Here is a 9,225-nt window from a genome sequence, read left to right as displayed (position 1 = left end):
CACGAACTACACGATGGCTTATCAAAATCCTTTGACTTTTCATCCTTTTTCTCCTTTGTGGACAAAATATCCCCCACCAACGCTTCAGCTTTCCCCTTTTCAACTTGACACGGCCACAAAGGCTCCTCTCCTTCCCTGCTTTTCGTCTCTCACTCGATGTTTTTAGGAGTTTTCACATTGCAGTAGAAGCTCACTGTTTACTCTGTCCGCCATGATCGCTCTGCTAAGCTGCGATCATGGCGGGAGGCGCTGAGCGACTGTGACCTCCACCGATCCAGTTAAATAGTTTCACTTCTATTGACATGAAATTCACACCGAATGTCAGAGCCAACCCAAGTCATTCAAATATATACAAAAAAAATAAAATAAAAAATAAAAATCTGTTTTAAAGTGACAACTGTTCAGTTACGATTTTTAAAATGCTGGTTTCAGTATTTTATGAAGGATTATTTTCTGAAAGTATGTAAGTCTTTTGCTATTTAATGGATTTTCAGTCGGTGTTTCCGTGTTTACCATCCTCTCCTCTCGAGTGTAGCATCAGAGCCGGTCCCTGTGCAAACCCTTTACTGCTCTGTAATTAAAAAGCTTAATTAAAACCGGAGGAATGAGGCCGGTCTCAGTCCCCATCACCGGGCGCCCACTCATGGGCAGCAGCCCTGAGGAGTCTAGCCTGGTGAGGCCGTCAACATATTAATGCGATTCGATCTTCAACAAAGTAATGTGAGGTAAATGCCTTCAAAAAAATAAAAATTGGCCAGTAACCAGATTTAGCCCGTCGTCAGAGCAACTTCTACTGGTCCGTTCAGTCGGAACCACATTAAGCTTTTCTCACCCTTTTAAACAGAGCTGATGTTTGATTTCTCACCTCAACGCTCAGCGGCTCCAGTCCTCTCTGTCCTGCTAGCACTAGAAAAAATAAACTAAAAAACGGAGCTTCATCTTCATTGGACTGTAAAAAAAAAAAAAGACAAAAAAAGACTGTTTAATCTAAAAGGTTTTATGTTGCAAAGATGTAGAATGAAATAAAAGAGCATCCAGAGATTTGGGTGCATCCACCAACCCTGAGCTCTAAAAGGTGGATAAATAAATGCTGCTGTATTTATTACCATGGGTTACAGACATATTCAGCCTGAAATCTGAAGAATTTCAATTGATCGAGAAAAAGGACTCTTATTGATTTTTACGGAGCCCCCATGGGGACATGGAGGATTTTTGTTTCTTTTGCGTTCCCTGCGTTCTCTCCCAATAACGTGCCGATCAGTTCATGCGTCAAAATTGAATACTGTAAGTCTTTCTTACTTTCTGCTATAATATATAAGGTTTCCATGAGGTTTTTTCCATGTATATTAATATCTCGTTTGTAAGACATCTGAATGTTAATATCAAACATTGGCTTTCCATCCCTTCTAAGATATAAACGGAAACTTTCTGTAAGAAAAGTTATTTTCACGGTGTTATGAAGTCATCTGAGAGTTTCGATTGTGTCTTCCTTGTGTTGACAGTCTGAATGGTTTAAAAGGCTGTTTTCATGTGCAGTTCCATCTCAACCTTACACAAATCCATTTTCAATCATTTTTTGCACCATAGAGTAAAGAAAAAACACTAAGGCTCTTTAAGTGAGTTTATATTTGAAATCTGAAATATACCAGAGTGTATTTGCTTATTGTAAGGGAACGCAAAAGAAATCAAATCCTCCATGTCCCCTATGGGTCTCCGTAGATGTTGGTTCTCACTGAGGTTTTTTTATTTTTTGCTGTTCGTAGGGTGTAGTTTCTCTCCACCATTGCCACATCCTTGCTCAAGAGAAGGCATTGCTGAGTCAGTGTGAAAGAAACACTGCAGTCGTCTGAGTTTCCATCGATATCACTTTTTTTTAGCATAAGCTTCATTTGACTGCATGTTTAATAACTGAGTTTGAGTCTCCATGTATGATGGTGTTGCACTGAATTGAGCTGATTAGGTGTTTCTGAATATAACTTGGATCCTGCATGTTCTAATTACATTTTTTTTTAAAGTATCTTGAAATGACATAAGGTGTGAATTAGCCCGCTATAAATAAACGGACAAGTTTTCTATTTTTGTTCCCTTTAGGCTTACAGTTTTTTGTTGCGGTTCTGTATGAAATGCTGCAGGTTGCAGGTTTCGTTGAGCCATTCCAACACTGAAATGATTTTATTTTCAAGCTTTCTGTTGTCGATTTCCAGCTGTACTTGACATCTTAGTTCATTCTCATCTATTCTGTTGAACCAAAAAAACAAAAAACAAAAAAACAATTCAAGATTAGGTTTGGAGCAATACTCTACAGTACGTCTTGTTCTGTACTTCAATGCTTCTCTTTGGTGCCACTTGTTGCATCTGACATTGTTTTTTTGTTTTTTGTTTTTTTGTTCTTTGTTTCGTCGAGGCAAGCTTCCCAATGGGCAGCACTCAGTTGCACGGAAAAGCCTGCAGAGAATCTAAATTACCATCTGCAGCAAGTAATTGAGGGAAAAGCAAGTTACAGCTGACTGGATGGAAATCTCGGTTGCTCTTCATCACAACTCTCGTCTGCTTTAGTGAGTTGAAAGGCCTACAGAGAATGCTGAGGGCAGAGAACTACTTACAATCATCAGGATTTTGACACTTTATTGGTCAGTATGCTTGTTTTGTTTACTTGGTCTGCGCAGAAGTGCTGCTGTAAGCACCAGAGTTTGATTAAGGCATTAATCCTCAGACTCTGGAGTTTTATGAGCTCCAAGTAAACTTTTTTTTTTAATCAGAAACCACAAACACGGGTTTAATTAAGACAAATATAATGCTAATGAATTTTCAGCCCTAGTGCCTTTAATGAGCAGAAACGCCACAGCATGAGACACTAAAGCCAAACGAGTTTTAACTTTGTTATTCTGACAAATGGGAAGGTTTACGGCACCATCCACGATTAGTGAAACAACTTTTTTTTAAAATGTGCAAAAAGCCCCAAAACAGATTTCTCATTTATTCCAGTGACATTAATCATACACTGCAAAAACACCATTTAATTTTAATCGTGTATTTAGTTGCGAGGTGTGGAGAGGAAATCTCACGCTAAATTGATTTTGGCTAAAATATTTAGAAAGTGGAAGTGTGACTAACAAGGCTAGAGGAAGACCAAGCTCAGTTTTACCGACACTGACACACACGGTGAGCAGGATGGTAATGGACTAAAAAATAAAATTAAAAGATCTCAAAAGATTACCAAGACTCGAAATGAACCTTTCTCCATGAGATTGAAATTGACGGACCAGATTTTTTTGTTTTGTTTTTGTTTTTAAATCCCACCGAGTTCGATAAACTACAAAAGGGATTTTAATTTAAACGATTGTTTTGGTCAGATTCCCACTGACTCTACTTGTCCTTGTTTTTTCTTCTTCTTCTTCTTTTTCTTCTTCTTCTTCTCCTTCTTCTTCTTCTCCTTCTTCTTCTTCTCCTTCTTCGTTCCCGTTGGAGCTGAGCTGGGCCAAAATGTGGGGTGAGCAGACTGCTGACAAAGGAGAAACTAGAGGGTTTTCACCAAGGTGGTGCAGGGAAAAGTTATTAAAACTCAAGAATGAGAGCGACAGTAACAATACTTACAGGTGAAACCAAAGTATATTTTTACCCCTTGCAACTCAGGTTTCTGAATTATTTGTAGTAATACTTAATAAATAAATTATACATTCCTCTCAAAACAGACAATACACCAACACCATGAAAATGCCTCATGCAACAGGAAGAAAAGAGTCCCTGATAATGAAATATAATGAAAGTCAGTTGTGGTTTGAACAAGTTTTCTATTGCTTTTTGCATGTGGAGGCTATAATCCCTATAGGCAGAAGTAGGAGGTACCTGGGGTAGTTAAGCACCATAAGAATCTGTAATGCTGTAATGCCTGCTAATGTTTCAAACGTCTTGGGTAGCATGTTAAAATGTGGGCCGTCATGAAATCCTTCAGATAACAGGTGATGTTAAGCAGCAATCAAGGAGATTCTGTAAGAAAACTGAAAATAAGTGCAGTCACAATATAATTTTCCCTGAAAATACATCCTTATCTACAGATTTAAATCCTTTAGAAAACCTGTGAGATGTGCTGAAGAGAAGAAAAAAAAGAAAAGCATAAGTGAGGAACCAGGACATTCAGTAGATGAAATGGAGAGATTAGAGAACAGTCAAAGATCCGTCTCCCTGTAAGCTTTAGGCTGGGAAACATCAAGGAGAAGACCAGGTGCTAAGTAATGACTGTGGAACATCTATTTTCACTTTTTTAAAAAGCTAAAACAAAGATGGAGACTAAAAAAAATAAACAATTTGCAGCTCCACCTAAGCTAAACAATCCGCAAATATGTTAAAGTTAAAGGTTGAACCTTTTCACAAAGTTTATTGGGAAAACAAGCTGTTGTAGAAATACAGAAACCTTTTTGAGATTAGCTAGCAAAAACAACATTGAACTCATTACATAGATGCATTTTTTAATGTTTTTTGTCTCATCACTCATCACTTTATTCAGATTAATATGTCCTGGTATGTGTTGTGTGCATGCGAATGATGTTTTTTTCACGTTTACTATCTAGATGTTTTCCTTTCTCCCCCCGTGAACTCCAGAGCTGTTGACGTTTTCTGCAGTCCAACTCTCATTTCATGAGGAATCACTAATTGACAGAGCACACTTTGATTCTCTTTGCTTTTTAAACACTGGCGTCCTCTTAATTCATCATGTGGGAGGGAAACACATGCATCATATCCCCCCTCCTTTGCAAAATAAATAATTGCAGTAGATGGTAATTGAGAAATAAAAGGAGTAAGCAAGTGCTTCCAGCTCAACTATTACATTAGGATGTGGCAAGCCTTTACACAGCAAAAAGTCCAGTGTTGATTTAACTCCCACAGAGTTGATATTTTCGGAGTTTATATAGTCCACATTCTTATGTGTTAAATTAACACTTTCAAAATAGTTAAATTTTTAACACTGGATCAGAGTAATTTTTTAACTCACAAAACAGAGTTAAATTAACTCTGTTTGGGATGCAATGGTTAACACTGATAAAATAACAAAAAACTATTTTGTTTGTGTTAATTTAACACTTTCAAGTGCTAGAAATTTACTCCAAAATGTGTAACTTCGTGGTTCTGGTTAAAATGTATTATAATAAAGTAAAACTAAAACAAATAAATAAATTTTAAACAAATGTTTTATTTATGCAGCTGTGTTTGCAACATTTTAAATTGTTGTACATTGAACAACATTCAATAGCATTCCATACAAGTTTTGAATATCAAAAAGCTTATAAAATTTTTGATCTGGGATTTAAGCATTCCACATTATCCACAACACAAGATTCAAGAAACAAGGATTCAAGTTTTGGTTATTTTTGCAGGATCTTAGTTTTAAACAGACTGGAGGAAAACATGCACTAATGTCAGACACTGAACACTGAGCAATTCCTTAAACCCCATAGTAGGTTCAATTTAAGTTTACCTCTGTCGTTAAGTTTTATATTTTTAAAAAATAATCTCCAACTAAAAGGAGTGACGTCAGAAAAAGGTGGTTTGGAATTTAGTTTATTATTTAAGAATTGATATCTTAGATGAAAGGCACATAAAAAACATCTGAGCCTCTACAAAAAAAAAAAAATGACGTCATTTCTCTGCCTGAGTGGGTTAATTTATTTCTGCTGTTTTCCACTGTAGAGGATGTTTTGTTTCTTTGTTGAGCACAAACTAAATTCTCCCCAAAAATAAGGATTTTTCTTGTCTATCATGAGAAAATAATGATGTGCAGCGGAAAAAGAGTCATGGTAGTTCTGGACAAACTGATTGCTTTTCAGTTTGTCTGGTCTTCTTTTTTTTTCCAAGCTTATCTTATTGACTGCTGGAACACATGGGTCTCTAGCGATCCTAACCCTGGGTGGTGGAAAAAAATGTGTTGGCTGAGTTTGAAACTAAAGAGACCGACAACTCTTTCCCGCATTGTGAGCCTGAATCTTGATTCAAACTCAACTTTTGGTCTAGTTCCTAGTGCAAATATATAAGTAAACTTGAAATAAGACAAAACCAACTTAAAAGTAACTTTTCAGCAAGATTTGTTGTTGTTGTTTTAAGTAAATAACTCCTTAATATTGATGAAAAATATCTTGTTCTATTGGCAGATAAATTAACTTCTAACATGAGAAAAACGTCTTGTTATAAGTTAAATTTAACTACTTTAACTACTTTTTTCATCAATCTTTCTTCCACTTCTGTGTGGAAAAGCTTTATTTTGATGTGTCTCCTGTGTGGAGAAAATCATGTTTGAGAATTATCCTGCTTCTGCAGCCGGATGTCAAAAAAACAAACAAACAAAGAAAAAAAAATCTAAATGATTATGGCTTACAGATCATGAAAAATATACAATTCAGGGTTTCACATAATTAGAATATTGCGGTAAAGTCACATTTTTTGGAAACTCGTGGTCTCACACACTGATCAGCTAATTATCTCCAAACAGCCACAGAGGTTTCCTGAGCCTCTGAAAGCTCTCTGGGTCAGCAGACGACACAATCATGTGGATGACCGCTGGGTGGACAGAAGTCCAGAAGACACTCGTCGACACTCTTCACAAGGAGAGCAAGTCACAAAATGTCATTTTTAGAGAGGCTGCTTGCTCACAGAGTACAAGCATTTTCAAAAAAAAAGAAAAGAAAGAAAAGAAAAACAAAAAGCAACAACAAACTGGTTCACCAGCAACAAGGATAACAATAGCCTTGATAGAGCTGTCATTGCCTGGAGTCGAGAGCTGTCACACACAGACGCTGATCCTTTTTATTTCTCCATCTGTAAGCCATGATCATCAAAAAAAAAGAAAGAAAGAAAAAAGAAAAGAAAGTTTGAAATAGTTCACACCATGTAATTCTATTAAACATATGAGTTCTACAATCTGAAAATAGTGGGGAGGGGGGAACCAACCTTTGCACAATATTCTAATTTCTGAGATGGATCTGTGTAAAGGTGCATAGCTGATAATAGTTTGTCTCGATGCAGTTAGGCCATGCTCTGTGACAGACCGAGCTCTACTCAGAGTCTGATGTGTTGTTTTATAACCCGAACACGGCTTTAAGCTCCCACACAACTTTATGCCTCACCTGTCTGGTGTTTTCTTTGGTCTTCGGTGAGCAAACAGCAACAGACCTCCGAGGGTTTCACTCAAAACAGTAAAACAGTTTTGGTGTCAGACGATCAAAACGACATCTCCTGTGGAGGGGGTGGGGGGGAACAAGCATAAAACACATTGTCGTTTTTCTCAGTGAATGTATTTCTGATATTTCTTTTGACATGGCAACAAGCCAAGTGATTCACTTAAACTAAGAAACCAAAGCAAATTGGTTCACAAATAAAGTCATGACTGCACATTTTGAACAACTACGAGAAAAAGTGTTTTAATTCACTACAATTGTGGAAAATATATTTTTTATGTGTCTCCTCAGAAGTTTTTAATTTGATTACTATGTCTTCTGAAAAGCTCTCTGTTGCTTTTGTTAGCTATACACCCGAGCTGACCGTCACTTATAGTCGCTTTGAGAGTAAATGTTCCTTCTTTTTCAAAATGCTACATTTTTTATGCCTTTTAATGTGAAGCTAAACCCAACCTTCCGGGGCTTAGCAGAAAATAGACCGTCTGTGCTTATTTGTCACAAAGACAGCCTGTATTCCTGCAGCAGCAGAAAGCAAAAGCTGACATGTCGTGTGGTAAACAATCTATGAGGTGGCAGTGATGTCACATCTGAAAAGCCTGTCGCGCTTTGACAAATAAACGTTGACGGCCGGGTTTCCAGACAGCGGCGCGCGGGAACTCTGTGTGAGCTGCTGGTGAAATCACGAGAAAGCACAATTTCAAATCCGCCCATGTGTCCGGATCTTTTAGCACAGCAGCTCGGAGTTGAGAATCCAGCCTGGAGCCAAAGTGCAGCTCTTCCACAAATCTGCCTACCTGCAGAGAGAGTAAGATGGAAATGCCATGGAAACCGTTCTTGAAGGGACTTAAAGTTACTTTTCTATTTCGTCTCACGGAAACTCATTAAATTTATAGGCTGACAGTTAGGAAGGGAGCGTAATGGGTGCCAGCCGAACACTGCAAATTGACTTAAATCCAATTTCCCCGACATATGGATATGCTTCCTGTGACCGAATCCATGTTTTTCAAACCCGCTGATTAAGCTGTAGCCATGGTTGACATCTCATTTGCCCAAGTGTATGCTTTCCCTGCCTTTCTCTCCGGATCACATACTTAGAAATCAGCAGATAACAAGCCCGGGTTCACAGAGTTCTAGCTTAACCTCCGCTAGACTGAGATACTCCTGAGTTATCCTGATGATGAGACTAGATAATATGGAAGCCAAGAGTTAACATTACAAGACACAGGGAGACCCAAAGCATTGTGAATCAAAGGGCCGCACCACTGGTTTAGCTAAAGGAAAAAAAATGATTAATGAAACATTTGGAAAATGTCAAAATACACGAAGACTTAAAGAAATAATAAAAAAAAAGTTATCCTGGAAGGTCCAAAGTATGGAAGGGGATAAGGTCCACTGAAAAAAGAAAGAAAAAGAAATTCTAATTAAAGTCTTAGGTTTCTGAGATTGAAGTTGGAATTATGAGGAAAAACATCAGAATTCTGAATTTTTCTCAAAATTCTGAGATTTTTTTTTTCAGTGGCCCTAATCCTCTTCTGTACTCATGATATTAGAAGATGTATACAAAATATGATCTGTGTTTCAGTGTGGGGGAATCGGAGAGGCAGAAAGATTCATAAAATAGAAAAAGAAGTGTGCAAATGAGTATTTAAGAGGTAACATTAAGTAGTTCATTGTCTCTATTGCTGCACATAGCAAAGAAATTACAACTAGGTTCTAGGCGGTGATTATTAAGCCTTATATCATCACTGTTTTCCTTTTTATGATATCATAATAAACTCTTCTCACTTCCCTTGGCAGGCTGCCAGTCAATTACTGGGAGAAAAGAGCTGTGGTGAGAGCTGAACTGAAGACGAGCCTTGCAGTGTGATAGATTTGGTGAGAGCATTATAACATCCATGATAGACATCTAAGTCCACCTCTCTTTTTATTTCTGTGTGCTTTGTGCTAAAACACACACACACACACACGCACAAATGGATTTTGAAACACAAAAACGGATAGGTCCCTGTTGAAAAAAGTTATATAAAAAGAAGAATTAGACTCTTTATATATATATATA

General features: G+C 37.5%; 1 protein-coding gene across 1 annotated transcript in view; it reads left to right on the top strand.

Annotated features, from left to right (window-relative positions):
* The first annotated feature begins 586 nt into the window (after positions 1 to 586).
* Positions 587 to 9,225, top strand: part of rgs17 (regulator of G protein signaling 17) — a 41,863-nt gene continuing 33,224 nt past the window's right edge. Inside the window, exons 1-2 of the mRNA XM_016663722.1 lie at positions 587 to 725; positions 8,964 to 9,041. The gene's annotated coding sequence lies outside the window, so the exon portion shown is untranslated. The remainder of the gene's footprint in view (positions 726 to 8,963; positions 9,042 to 9,225) is intronic.

Source organism: Poecilia formosa, unplaced genomic scaffold, assembly GCF_000485575.1.
Source record: "Poecilia formosa unplaced genomic scaffold, Poecilia_formosa-5.1.2 Scaffold439, whole genome shotgun sequence".
Lineage (NCBI taxonomy): Eukaryota > Metazoa > Chordata > Actinopteri > Cyprinodontiformes > Poeciliidae > Poecilia > Poecilia formosa.
Note: the sequence above shows the minus strand (reverse complement) of the source record. Positions and strands in the feature narration are given on the sequence as shown.